Source organism: Branchiostoma belcheri, unplaced genomic scaffold, assembly GCF_001625305.1.
Source record: "Branchiostoma belcheri isolate BF01 breed outbred unplaced genomic scaffold, Haploidv18h27 scaffold35, whole genome shotgun sequence".
NCBI lineage: Eukaryota > Metazoa > Chordata > Leptocardii > Amphioxiformes > Branchiostomatidae > Branchiostoma > Branchiostoma belcheri.
Window position 1 is genome coordinate 901,226 of NW_017803965.1, and position 14,814 is coordinate 916,039.

At 42.8% G+C, this 14,814-nt stretch overlaps 1 protein-coding gene across 4 annotated transcripts in view; it reads right to left on the reverse strand.

Moving 5' to 3' along the window:
- Positions 1-14,814, reverse strand: part of LOC109475823 (homeobox protein HOX3) — a 39,263-nt gene that overhangs the window by 23,624 nt on the left and 825 nt on the right. The window contains exon 1 of one of the 4 annotated variants that reach the window (XM_019776610.1): positions 9,509-9,950. The exons of 1 other annotated variant lie outside the window; for it this stretch is intronic. The gene's annotated coding sequence lies outside the window, so the exon portion shown is untranslated. Of the gene's footprint in view, positions 1-3,409; positions 3,519-8,594; positions 8,874-9,508; positions 9,951-14,814 lie in introns of those variants that run through there. 2 more of the 4 variants (XM_019776605.1, XM_019776608.1) reach the window with 2 other exon arrangements.

The window sequence follows — 14,814 nt, forward strand, 5'->3', positions numbered from 1 at the left end:
CGCGCATTTTCGTTCCAAAGGACCCCACGACCCGAACAGAAGGATGGAAATGTAGTGAATTTAAATTGCCATTTCTCATGATCACAGCGCACGGCGCGGGCTTTACTTTGAAAGGCCAGGGATGCCAGTCAGGCTTAGCGATGCATTTAGAAGTCGAGCGGCATCCCCATCCCCATCCCACTAGATTGCTACCTTGATTTCATTTCACTCACAAGTTGTTACTGTTGAAAGCCGAGGGGAATAGGTGCATTAAGGCCCGGCCTCACTCGGGCATAATCACTCCAAACTACAAGCCTTCAACCCGCCACCATTTTCAATCGCCTGTCCTCGTGTTTAGGCGTACCGCTTCTCAATTCCCTCTCCTCATACCGGCAGCTAGAAAACCTGACACAAACGATTAGTACTGTGCAATAGCTGAACTATTAGTAGGGTAATGTAGAAGTTATAGAATATTAAAAGAAGCGAGCGCGCCTACGAGATGAAAGCGTATCACAGGCGAACTTTGGCTGACCTTCCGAGAGCAAGCACTTCAAACAATATTGATTTTTTCAGCAGAGAGTCCTCTCCTTCAATTACAGGCCTCGAAGCAGATTACTTGTCAAGAAAAGGGCATCTGGACTCGCCAAGCTCAAAAGTTTGTGCGTAGAAGATACGTTCTTTTTGATAAAACCCACCCCATGAGAGCTAACCCACTGGTACTACCGCAAAGTTTGAGCAGATAAAAAAAGCTCTGAAAGTTGCCAGCGGACGTTTAAAGTCAAATCAAAGTTCCCCCCTCGCTAATCCATTTAGCAGAAATCAACTGGATTCACCACACGCACGCCCTATCCTTTTGTAAACGTCAAAAAGAATATGCAAGATTGGGGAACACGCAAATCTGCGCTGCCGAGATAAACCACCGCACGCCTCCGGGCATTTGCATGCTTCCAGACAAGATCTCTCTCCAACAGGCTAAATTTGCCGTCTACCTCGCCTGTTTTCCACCACCTCCCACCTTTGCAATTACAGTGCGAAATTTTGTTGACTTGCGGTGTTTACGTTGAGGTATTTAAAATAACCTTGTCGGCGTTCTCATGACAAGGACGGTTAGTCCCAAGAGCATAAGTGACAAGATAGTTACGGTAAGCCATGGCGTGAAATATGAAACGTGACTGCTAAAGGTGAGCGAAATATCACACAAATCTGATCAGTTATTCACACCCCATACGTCTTAGCCTTACACGGTTAAAACGACGGCATTTTGACAGTTAGGAGGTGCAGAAGATAGCAGAATTTACACTACAAACGATTTCCTTTAACCTACTATTTCTTTGAAAGTATATCCTGTAAGCAGCTTATTCTGTCGATTGTGTATGTCAATTTCGCTTTTTTCTTGCCCTACAGGAGTTTTCTTGGATGTGCAGATGTCTGGAGGGTTAGTGAGAAGTACATGGCGCCCGTGTGAGGAAATCGACGGCGATATTGAAGTCAGAAATGAGCAGAGAGTAATCCATCTCCGAGTGATAACACCTTTCGACCCCGACTTGATTACAATTTCTACGATCGATCCTCGGGCTCCTTTCCACAACAATATTCATGAAGAAAACTTACGGTGTGGTAATAATTCATTAGTACACCGAGATTTTTGGGTAGAAAAACTCCAGAAGGTACCACAATGTGTAGAGCTTGTATCCTGCAATCCACGACTCAAAAGCGCCATTCTAGAGTAAAACTGCATGGCGGTTGGTGGCGTGTTTTCTGGCAAGATGGCCCCTCTCTAGTTAGTTGCCTATCCAAAAAAGCCATCACGGTTTTGACGCTACACGGTTTTTCCATAATGAATAATTGGAGTGTCATACTGTTCTTAATGAAGATTGGTAACTTGTGTTAGTCTATAACCCGGCAGTAGATAGGTTAGATCAGGCTTTGCAACGGTAAAGGGTAGCTTTGACTAACTTTGTAACCTATTTAGGCAACGAGATGCACTTACAAATGTAACAAAACAGTCTTTTTACATCAGCGTTCTACATTGTTAGCTTGCCAAACTATCTATATAAGGATGAAAATTTTATGAGCCGATTATGTAGTTACGAATGTTATTGTATTTATTTTCTATTATATTTAATGTCGCTTGTTGGAGTTGAATTTCCTCTCGTGCAAACGTTGAATTTTCCACTTCATTTTTCAATGGCATGTCACACGCTGTTTTTCAGACGATTGCTTGTCAAATGATGTTATCATACAATTGCTTGTCATATGATGTTTTTATGCAATATTAATATCAGAGAAACTACAATATTATAAGGACTACAATTGCACAATACGTTCATCTTTTCCAAACCATTGCCTAAGAGTCACGCAATAGGTACAGTAGGCTAGAAACGTTCTAGTGGTCCAAAAAACATTTTCTAGCATAGTACTAGTAGTACTTGAAGCTCAGGGACTTAGTAGGGGCATTTTTCTATGCCAGTTTCTATATCTTCGACGATAAAATATTAGCATAGTACAAGTAGAACTTGAAGCTCAGGGACTTAAGTAAGGGCATTTTTCTATGCCAGTTTCTATATATTCAACCTAACTCGAACAAATCGACCGATGATTTGAGGCTAAACAATTTATTGTTTGCCGGAAGGTAGTTGTATATGTTATGTACCTTTCTCGTAAAATCGGCGTTTCGGTTACCGAGAAAGAATAACTGTGTTCAATAAAAAATGACGACCAATATACGGGTTTATTGTCATTTCTGTCTTATTGTATTTTCACACCATACATTTGTTCATGGAGGTAGAAAAACTTTTAACTCCATGATTTATTTTTATACATTCTTTAGAGTTAAAATATTTTTAGACCAAATCAAAAATTGATACACGCGTTGCAGTGTAAAATTTGTATTACTTTGTGCAAAATAAATACAAACAAAACATTTCGTGAAAAACATTTTTACTTCCAATTCTTAGAACTAACTACTTGAAATATTATTTTTCAAGAAACGAAAGAAATTTTTAAGTTTTTGTTTTCCAGGATAAAAAAAATAGTAACGGAGATAAACAAGTAAATATTTAGATCCCAAATGCAAGATTAACAAATGTGCATCAGGATAGAAAAATGAACAGTCGTTTTACATTCAGTGTACTTTTTTCCACAATACTATCCTAACAGGTTAGTGTAGAAAGGCTTGTTCGGTCTTGAAAAATTAAGTGTGGGCCGAACACCTTTGTCGGCCAAAAGTTCAAATATCCACACTTTGGTGCGAAAAAACAAGCAAGGAACACAATCGTAAAATGGCCGACAGAAACAAAAGTATTAGATAAACAACACAAGAAAAGGTACATTGTTAAAAGCAACTGGAGAGTTTTTACAACGAAAATAGTGTGAGAGAATTCATGAAAAATGAGGGTTAGTGTGGTATGATTAGTGTCCGAGTGTGTACCTCCAGGACTTGTAGAGATAAGGCTTGTATCTGTAGTTCCGGTGGTGTCATTCTCGCCATCGTGCCGCTGGTTTAGAACCTGACAACAAACAGAGTCGAGTCGTGTCCGTACGGGAACCAGACTCAAGCCGCAGTGGTGCCCACAAAAGAACCAGGACAGCGCAGGGGCTGTGTACGAAAACTACACAGGCGCACTAGATTAGCACCTCTGTGCGAAGTCTTTTGATGGTCGGGTGAGGCCATATATTTCTGTCAAACTCGCCTGCGACAGTTCAAAGGGGAGACAGCTAAGCCGAGGCCAAAAAGGCCAAACAAACCCCACCACAAACTGACACTCAACGACAGAAACACAACATACTGCCACATTAGTGTACCAAGGGCCAAGCGCAAGTTTCTCCTGTGTTTTTCAAACTGTCTTGTTTCAGTTTTAGCTGTTTTTCGAGTCGGCTCCTGAGATCAAAGCGCGAGCCGTGATTTACGACTTACTATTATACAAGTGGGTGCGAGGTTTTCTACGTAATGAGTGTTTACAGCAATAAACTGTGGTGCGGTTGGTAGAGACACCGGGGGGACGAAAATGGCTACCGGGAGTAGAGAGGAAAGAAACCGGCGTCTTGTAGCGTACATTCCCGCTTAGGTTGGGTACAGAACGGTCTGCGGGAAGTAAAAGAGCGCACCCTGGCGTTAAAGGTAGGTGTTTTTTCGATCAGTCTCTGTCCGTCTTCTCCGCTGACAGCCTTTGCCCCAGCAACGGGGCATGGAGCGCCGGAGGGACAACAAGGGATGCCACCTGGGCTATCTTGTCAGAACCGCATCTCCTTACTTCTAGATCCCTTGCCAGTCTTCTTAAGTCGCTCCTAAAGCCGGTTTAATCCGATCTGACGTAAACAGGTGACTGTCCTCTGTACGAGTTCAGGCTGGTAGGATTAGTGGAGGGTTGGAAACTTGATGCCGAGACTTGGTGACCGGAGCTGACGTTGTCACGTAACCTCTGACACGGCAGTGTGCTGCCGCACAGTCCCGGCCCTGACACCGTTTGCCCCGGTTTTACCTCCCCTAAATCCACACCATAACCTTCCCTCAATCATCCTCACGTCTGCTTAAAACAACTCCACACTCTGACATTGACCTCCAAACCGCAGAGGGATAAATTTAGTTGTTGTGTTTTCGTTAAGGAGTTATTAGGCCTTGAGACAGCATTGTGGTAAACTAACCCCCCCTCCCAAATGTCTTCTTGTTTAGACGGTTTCTCGTGTTACTATTTGGGCTTCCGATTTAAGCTTCCAAGCTGTTGTGACATCGCTTTCAAAAGCTAAGTATAATATAGGAAATTTTATTTCCAAACACATCAAATAATAAGAAAATGGGGTGAAAATTACATAATTTTCTGTTGAGGCCATGGTAGGTAGATAAAAATGTGAAATAAAACCGTTCTATTTTGTTTAAAACTGTTTGAACTTTTTGGTCGGAATGTAGCAAACCGCATAGTTGTGAGGCGCCGTGCTCCTTTAGAGGGTACAGGGTTTCCAAACAAGCCGTATTTCATACCGTCTACCCCCCTAGAACAAATGTGGAACCACCAGCACACCATATGTGACGAGAAAGAAGGAATTCTTCCAGCTATATTTGTTTTATTAAATGCGAAATATATACAAAGAAATCTCCAGTTTTACTTCCTAATATTACCTCTAGTTATTTTCTTTACACACATAAATAGTTTGCAAGAAAAACAGCTACACAAAAACACTGTAAAACTGTTAAAACAAAACGCTATAGTAGAATAGACTGGGTACAATTTTACTGGATAAAAACTTCTGTATCCAAAACGGTAGCGACTTTTTCATTGTCTGTCTTCGCCAAGTAATTCTCTCGAAGCCCACTGCGTTTCGATTCCCTGAGTTTTAGCACTTAAATGGTGTAATTTCGTTGTGGTCTAGAATTGAAGCCCGTACGGCTGTGTGAAAATGTCCCAGCCGGGCGAAATTGAGCACCAAGGCCGCTTGCCGCATGTGAAAACAACAATTCCAACCCATTGGTATGTACGAGACGCCACGCCATAGAAAATTTCATTAGCCTTGCAATCTATCGCACTCCACTAGATTTTCTTGGAAAATGATTCGATTCCGTTCTTGGCTGATTGGTACAATACCGTAGGTCGAGTAGCGGTCATTCATTGTAAGGTGGACTATCTCTATGTGAGCCCAATACATATGAATAGGCAAGCCTGAATAATTATGTACATTTCAAAATAGAGCCTAGGGGTTAGGTCACTCAAAGTTCGCGACAGTAACGTACTATGTTCTCGCTTTAAAACACCCTTTGACAAAAACGTTAACCTAAGGAAGTACGTGTGTTTTGACCCCTGTAATGTATAGAATCGCGGCAGCACACACAGACAGTAACACATTGCGCAAATCTCACAGAATCAACAAGAGGAAAAACTGTAGTCGAAGCGGGGGCAAACGGCGGTCACTGCATACGCTAGTCTAGACTTTTCTTTTGTCCATTATAATTACTCTCACCCGTCAAGAGTAAATGTGCTGCCGTCACAAGTATGATAGAAGAGGTACTTTTCTGTGAAGAGAGAAGAGAAGGCAGGGTTAGTTGTCAACAACCCTCGAGGTCTGACCGCCCGTGGGCCGGCGGGGAGATGGCTCGTTCTCTCCCGGCCACACTCCACTTGTCGTCCGGGCGCGAATTTCCCGTGATTTACGATGTGCCTTGCCACGTCCACTTCGTACCTTTCCCTCGCGGATCGAACCTCCTTCTCCCGACCAATTTCTCGGTAAGATCCACACAAGTTTACCCTCGTAGTTTCCCCTGGCAGAAAACGAGCAATTTCCCGCTGGGTAGAATAGTCGGATGTGCGGCGGCATAATTTTGAGTCACCCGGTTACATCTGTTACGTGTATCGCCTTGTTTGCCGTCTAAACTAAACGGTTTTATGTTTTCTTTCTTCCAGATAAACGTCGTTGGGAACCAACAAAGACAAGTACGTCCTAGCCGACAAGAACAACATATCCTTACCTCAACAAGGAACCCAGAAAAGTAAGGAATACGAAAACTAGGAGAGATAAGGAAGGATTAAAAAGAAACTAGGTCCCCGTAAAAATCCGCTGTCATTTCTTACCTACATGCGAAGTTGGAAGATTTATAGTAGAGCGTTGCTTGGAGGTCAATCTCTGGTTTCAGTACATTAATTTAAAAGCTGACGGCTTGGCCGACAAAAGAATTTATAGCCTGAGTAATGTTGACTATTACAGGACGTCATTTTTCAGTTCTGTACGAATGTTACGATTTCTCTCCGCGGTCAATTTCTGCCACATATTTTATCCTTTAATCTGTGGATGTTATAGGCTTTTGTGGCAACAATTGCTGATGGCTAGCACAAATTATCCTAGAGTTAGCTGGATTTACGTCCATGTGATTTTGTCGGATAGATTTAATCTGTGAAAAATCCATGAACAGACGTAGCTTCGGGCATAAAATAAAAGTCGTTTTTTTTCAATAGTGGGTCTTAAGATCAAAAACGAGGAAACAGTAGCTGCGAAAACCGTCAAATCTAACCCCCAACAACCTCTCTATTCTAACGGCAAACTTGCCAAAGGATAGCTGAAGTTGACTAATGGGTTTTTGTCGGGATATATTTTGAATTTCCTGAGCGAAACGAACCGCATTTACCCCCGTTGACAGTGGGACTCAAAGCAATAACATAGTGAAAAGGGGGAGGGTGGGTCTGCTATTCGGAACAATCCCCCTTCCCGCGTTCCTAACAATAGGAAATCATTTATATCTACGTTTTCCTTTTCATGGCTCGGCAGCACAGAAACATGATTCGGCAAAAAGATCATTTTTCATTGCCGTTGACTGGGAGAGGTATCGAAGGGAGGGGACACAGAGGTCAAGCGCTAAGGATTTCAAACGGCGACAGCCTGACAGCGGAAAACGGTAGCGAACAAAATCGTGTCAATTTCTACAGCCGCAGGAAAAAAAATTGAGCTCGCGAAATACCCTGAATTCGTTAAGAAAGTGCTAACTAGAAATCAGTAGTAATCATCTCCGCTTTGTCTCTCAATACCCAGCCAAGTTACAGATCATTCCCAAATGATTAATTGCTGGAAAATCCGCAAAATGAGCAGCTACTAGATTACTTTTCGATGTGCTATACAGCATCTGCTTGACCGACGGCCCTACTGACAATTATAAGTACGCGTCGGGTGCCTCTTAATCGAAATAACACTCCTTCATCAAACGGTAGATATATGAAGAAACGTTACGATGTTTAGAAGGATTTTCTAAAAATTTTACAGAACGTAATTAATGGGTTAGTACGGGGGGTTTGAGTACGCAATGTCTACAAACTGGCACGCCGCCATGTTGAAACAGCGTTGACAGTTCAAGAAATAAATCGCCCCGTCCCCAACAATTTGACCTTGCTCGTTTAGAATCAACTTCCGCGACATAAAACGCACGCAGGGTCACGTCACAGAGGCCCCATCACATAACTCTGCCACTTTCCTCAGAAAAAATCGAACTTTGGATTTTAGCCGTTGTTTCGTACCCTCCTCAACCACAACAAAACATGCAGTTGTTTGCCACGTCCCTACACTTTCACGAACAGTCGGCGAAAACGACACAGCTCTTCTCAATCAAATTCACCAACACGTTTCAAACATTTCGTCAAGCGAAGTGTGATGTTGACATCCAAGTACGACATGTGTGTCAAAAATCTAGTCCACTTTTTTTTTCTATCAGGACCCGCTCTTCAAACTGCCCGAGACCTGTCTTACACAATAGAGAGGGTACGAAATCTAACACCCATCCGCGAGAAATAAATCACACAACAAACTAGACGTCCCGTAACAACCAGAGAGAAAAGAAAACATCAATGATAAAATAATGGACACTAAAATAGCTCGTTTAGTAATTAGATTAATGGCCCTGCGAGCGCCATTAAGACAACACACGGTGTAGCTAGCACATTTCTTGTAAACTTACGAGGCCGTCTTTCGCTGTTTGCTACACGGGGGTTGGATGGGCTCGCATCGCGGCGGGAAAAAAGGCCTGGCAAACTCGCCAATTTATCTTCTCGACTCGTAGCGAAGAACGCTTCGGCTCGGAACGGAGAATTCCCGCCTAATTAGCGCGAGAGTGCGAGTCGAAAGTCTGGAGAACGTCGCCTTACCTGTCAGGGTATCGGTGCTGTATTGGGCGATCCTATCTGTACTGAGGCGCCTGCAAGCTGTTCTAAATGGAGACCTTCGCTTGGGTACGGGATCTTTCCCCTATGATACATTTGATTGACAGCTGCAGCACCAATGCCGGCAGGGCTTCGGTGGTCACGTCCATACAGCCTGCCGGCGTAACACCAGGGCTTAACCAACTTCTACAGGGGTAGTTTCTACGTTTATTTCTCACAATTAGTACAGCGTACCGAGACCACACTCCAACTCATCAAAGATCTATTTTCTTCAATAGCGGAGTGACATAAAAGGGTAGCCAGGTCAAGTGAGTGATAGGAGGGGGAGGGGGGCATAATTAACCAACATGTATATTCACATAGGAGACACAAGAGACATTGGAAATAACCCAGCCCGAGTAGATATCAGAGAAAATTCGGTTAGAGAGTTTTTGAAGGATTTTTAGAGGGCGGTGGAACTCTTAATTAGTATGTGTGCCATCTCAGAAGTATGACATCACACGCAGCTAGCTCCAACACCAGACGTGTCCGGATTACAAAATGTATACCAACGGTATTTGGCTAATCCTCCTTCTCTATCTCTCATGCTATCTTGGAATAGACTCAGCTAAAAAGCTTATGAAAGCTTTCAGAAGCATGCACTCCAAAATGGAATTAAGAATTCGTTTAGGTTGGTGCGGGAGGGAATGGAAGCTAGGGCGCTATTATAATGGCATTAATTTGGGAGCTGGCTTAGAAACCCTCCACATCTAGTGACTGTTCATTACGGAGTAATTGCGTATCATGCGTTTGGAATATAGGAATTAATTTCCGTAGAAAGTGCAGGTGTTTTTCCTGATGGAATGTGCATTTTTGTGGGTCCGTTTTGCCGTGTGTTTAACAGAATAAGCCGCACGTACCTGATCGAGCCGAGTCGGAACAGATGGCGCTGGGAGAGGGAGACACCCGCGCACAACCCCGCCACAACCGCGCCTCAACCGCCGCCACGACAAACGAAACACCTTCACTAACCCACAGAAATCGTCTGCAGGTAACCATGGTGACCAGCAGGTAGAAACCAGCAGATTTTGGCGCCTTTGAATCCACATTTTGTAGCCGTGTTTCTCCCCGCGCGGCCTCTCAGCGCCAGCCTTCTCTCCAAAATGGCTGGCAGTAGGTTGGCACTCAGCGCACTTGATTTATGTTACATCGGTGCCGCACTTGAGCAATATATTTCCTATATCAAAGTTCATCAAATATTGTTATTAACAGCCAAGTGACCTCATCCTTGGCACCCTCAATTGTACTTGAACATTTAACGTCGATTTGATAATCAGATGTCACGACCTTATGGTAGATTTACGGGCTAAAGGCTCGCAACTGCCACCAGACTTGTACAGGCTCCAAGCCAGATAGGGAACGACGTTGATGTGTTTTATGGGGAACATTTAGGGCGCTGTAGTCCATAAATCTACACCTCTAGCATCTGAAAGGGCTAAACAATAATGTTCTAGCGTGCAAGGGGGAGACAATTGTGGTAGGGCGCGTTAGTACAAGCGGTTAGTAGCCGTCATTTGTACTCTAGTTCAGTAGGGGTTGTTTTCAAACGGTGGGGTGAGAGTACGCCATGTTTTTCTAGAAGACCGTGTTTCCTTGTAACGTTTTCGCCACGATTTCCTTAATTCTTAAGACGTAAATAACAGTGTGTATGTGTCAGGAACAGTCGGAGGGAAGGGAAGATTTGAGAAAATTTTGTCTCAGAATGCTTACTGGGGTGAAACCGTTTCTTTTGGTAGCAAGAAAGGGATACAATAGAGCATGACATGTCGTCTTTGTGCAGGGTTTTTGTTCAACATTCGCAGACTTACGCCTACAATAGAAGGTTTTTACAGGCCTTAAAATTCTACAGAGGTTCAAGAATGGTTCAGGAACGATATGGAGAGAAACTGGGGACGGATTAGAAAGGAAATATGGGTAGAATTATCATTTCCATGCATAATAATGCAAATGTAATACCGAAGTGCAATATGTGGTACCCTAGGGCCGTCACAGCAGGCTGTGTTACAGACCCTCCTGATACAAACTCAAAAACAATTCTCACTCTAACGCCAACTTCACATTTTATCTCCTGATAATGAAGAACAGACCCTCTCAACAGATGTCAAAAATGTGCAAGAGAAATTTCGGTGCTTCTGTGCCCTCTAAAAACAGTAGTAAATTTTAAAAACAACACAAGAAGAAAACACAGCCTGGGTATTGTTCTCACATTGCATGGGTTGTTTAACTGCGTTATAAAGCTAGTTCCAAAAAGCATTTTATAGTGATTTTTGGTACAGAAGCTAGCTATCTTACACCTAAGTATAGGCATAAATTGTTGTAGCCTTTCAGCTATAGAAAAATATAATTTTCGTTTTAATTGGTTTTGTTTACTATCATCATTTCTATCTCTTCTAGATTTGACAGTAGCCTTTCTAAACAAAAGACAGGGAGTGTTTTTGAGGAAAGAAGTTATCCAAACCTGACCATACGACCTGGCACGAGATCGAAGGATAGAGAATTATTCGGTAATTGAGTTGAAATGAAATTTGGCTGTTGTTTCAATCGAACTGGAGCGCAGAGAATAAAAATCGAAGACCATACAAATGAAAGGGTTATGGGCACAGAGCGTCGACTTGCTCAAAGTGTGGCAATCTGAATTACAACTCATAAATTGCAAGGTTTGGTTGAGGGACGTGTTTATTGCTTGTCTTACGCTCCAGAGAGCCACAATTCTCTCTATAATTTAAAATTTCCTCCAGGGGTTTCTCAGAAGTTTGTTGGGAAATATTGCCTTCTGCGCTAAAATTAATTTGTTGTCTCGAAAGCAATATCTGTGGTACCCCATACCGAGTTGTGGAGCAACCCCCTGACACCCCGTTTGTCTTGTGTTCACGACCTCCGACTCATTAAACGTTGGGAATGAAAAGAAATAATTATAAACGGTCAAGCGAGTATGAAATGAGACGAGGGAGAGTAATTATGCCTCCAGACATCTAGGAATAACATCAACAGCTTCGTTCAAGAGTGTCAAAAATCAGCCCACACTTGGAAAATTAACTCACGTATTTAGACGTGTTTTTTGTCTGACTAAATGGGTTTTAGAGAACATTTTCTGCGCCAGGGGTTAGTAGGGCAGGGTATATTGGTTGGGAATTAGGTGGCTTCGCTTGACGAAGTAGTAACGAAGCGGCCGGGAGGCAACATTTGCGGTCAGTTCGCTTGAGAGGGCCGAATTTCTGGGCTGGACATGCTTATTTCACACGACCCCTGCGTGTCCGTTTCACATCTCCACAAGGGCGAATGAAGGACACGTTAAAGAACTGCCTCCTGTCGTTTTCACACACAAAATCCCTAACAGATGTGAACTTCTCATGTCATATAGCTTCATTATGTAACATATCTTATCACGCTGTTTCACGGGAATCAAATTACGGCCTGCAAGAAAGTAAAAAAAGATACAGGTATAATAGGAAATGGAATAGATTCATATATATGCCCATAATACATGAGGATATAGCACGGGAGATTATGCAAAAGGAGAAGATGGTATCTACGTTAATTGGAAAGAATCGACAGGCTTTAGAGTAGAGTGTAAATTTTATCTGCTAGGGGATGACCTGGTCCAAAATCGCCTCATCAAATGCATTATTAGGTTCGCAACACCAGCAAATTCTCCCAGGCCAATCGTCATATCCCTCACGGACCGGCGCAAGAAAATTAAAGCTGGGAGAAATTAATCCCAAGTACTGACGTTATGAAAGTTGGTTATTAAAATCGAACGGGGGAAAGCGCGGATACTTCAATTTACGCTGCCAAGCCACATCGAATTTTCCATCCGTCTGGACGCGCAAGGATGTCAGAGATAGGAGCCGAATGTAACGTTGAATGCCACGCTATTTACAGCTGGGGGTACGGTTGAATATCTAGCGGCTCGGTTTGGGACTGATTTAAACAAAGGGCAGTGGTTTTTAACCTCTACGTCTGTTGGGAATGCTTAAAATCGCTACCAGCCGACCCGAGCTTTTTTCCAAATGATTTTGTCACAACAGGGGTCAATCCATATGGTGGTCTTTTGGCACGGAAAAAAAGTTGGGCTGGACTTGGTGTCCTAGTTCTTACACTATGACTTCAAGGCAAACACAGGCGAGTTACTTAGAGTAAAACTTGGTATCCCTCCGCGTGTGTGTGACAGGAACACATACGACAACTGGGAAAGGTTTTCGTCGGAAGGGTAAATAAAAACAAATTCCGAAATAACGCCTGTGTCTTGTCTGTTTCAACCCCACACATGTGCCGGCATCTCTCTTTACCGAGCCAGTCATTAGTGCCAAAAACATGCTGACATCTCATATCGACCCACCCAGCTTTGACTGAGGCTTGGACGACGTCTCTTCCGGCGAGCTTTCAAAAGGCGAGATAGCAAAATAAGACTTTTTTTTATGAACTTCAGAAAGTTTTTGACGTGAAGGGGGCGATCGCCGACAGCGGTGTAGATTAAGTGCATCCGAAATTAAACCTTGGAGATGAAATCTAGCGGAGTATTCCCGCCAGATTGTGTCCCGTGTAACTTCAAAAGGCTACTTGTCAATATCTGCTGCCTTTAATGCCAATTTCAGCCGTGGATTTGGATTAGGGGGGAGAAATTGGCAGCGACGTGTAGATTTCAACTGCCGCGAGTCGTCAAGATCAGGACGGGGAATAGCTGACAGTGGGCAAATCTTCAAACGGGAGACAGGGGAGATTGTTACGCTGCTATGACGCTGCACTAATGCATTTCTTTCACCCTGCCTGTCTCCTCACATCCAGCACAATCACTCCTGAGACATCTAGGTCTCTAAAAGCAACGCTACCCGAGAATCTAAACGAATAAAATTGAGCTGCTGACTGCATTAATAACAGGAGGCAGGGCTCCACTGGGAGAAACGCGAGAGGCGAGGCAAGGCTGGAAGTGTAGAAAATTGAAAGGGCAGGCCTGCGAGCTTGCCGAGTCAGCCTCTTCAAGTTCAACCCTGCGAAAAGTTGAAAAGGTCTCTCTACTTGACATGGGATGACAGTCTGCGCCCTCGCCAGACGAGTAAAGGTGACAGGGGAGCGCAGGCAGGTAAAATGTAATATCTCCCAACTACGGTTACTGACACACCTTCCCTAACCCCCGACCTCACCAAAAATGTTTTCAGTCAGGGAGGTTTTTTTTCCCACCAGACTCGCCTCTGACCTAACACGACTGTTATGTAGGCAAGACGCTTTGAAGGAATCTCACAAGACATGCATTAGGAATTACTTACGTCAAGGAAAAGACTTGAGCAAGTTTCTTCTCCCAAGGCAATATTAGATACAATCTCTAAAATGCGACGAAGTGTCTGGGAATATTACCTCCAAGTTAGCAAAAATTAAGATAAGAACAAGAAGTCATTAAAACTTCACTTAAGTGTGGATTGAGGTAGTTTAAATCATCGGGATATTCTTGGCAATTTTAGGGAGGTAGAGTTTTTTTGCATATCTTGTGTTTTTATCAGTTGGCACCACATGACATGTTACAGAAACAGTAAGAAATCATGAATAAACTTTCTCCTTCACACAACCACAAACTCCCAAAAACAGAATATCACAGTATATATTTCACATGTCCCTGCACATCTATAAGTATAACAGCCCTTTAAACATTACACATACACTTACACAACGCCACAATGTGGAAAAAAAAGAAAAAAAAATGAAATGAAGAAAATAAAAGAAAACCCCACCACACATACATATACATAACCCTGTTGAATAATTTATATAAAACAACTTCTGTATTGTACACAATTTTCAGTGCACTTGTGATTTGTGGTTGCTCACTTTCCTGTTGTGTATGATTTTTAAGTTTCTTAATATTTACAATACAAGTTTACACTGTATAAGACTCATACCAGCTGTGGACTTTGAATAATACCAATTTTGGTTAAAAGAAAGGTAAATGAACAAGCCCAAAGTGGAATACCAAGTTTTGATAATTAATTTCTAATCTGCTTATCATTTTAGAACAGAGCTGAAGCAGTTTGGAAAAAGACATTTAAAAAATACCGAAAAAGTAGTAAGAAAAAACAAAGATGGCGGCTTTGAAGAATCGCTTTGTTTTGAAATGACCTCAGGCAAAGAAAGACGATTTTTTTCTGCTAACGGTTAACGTTTAAGAATCATCAAA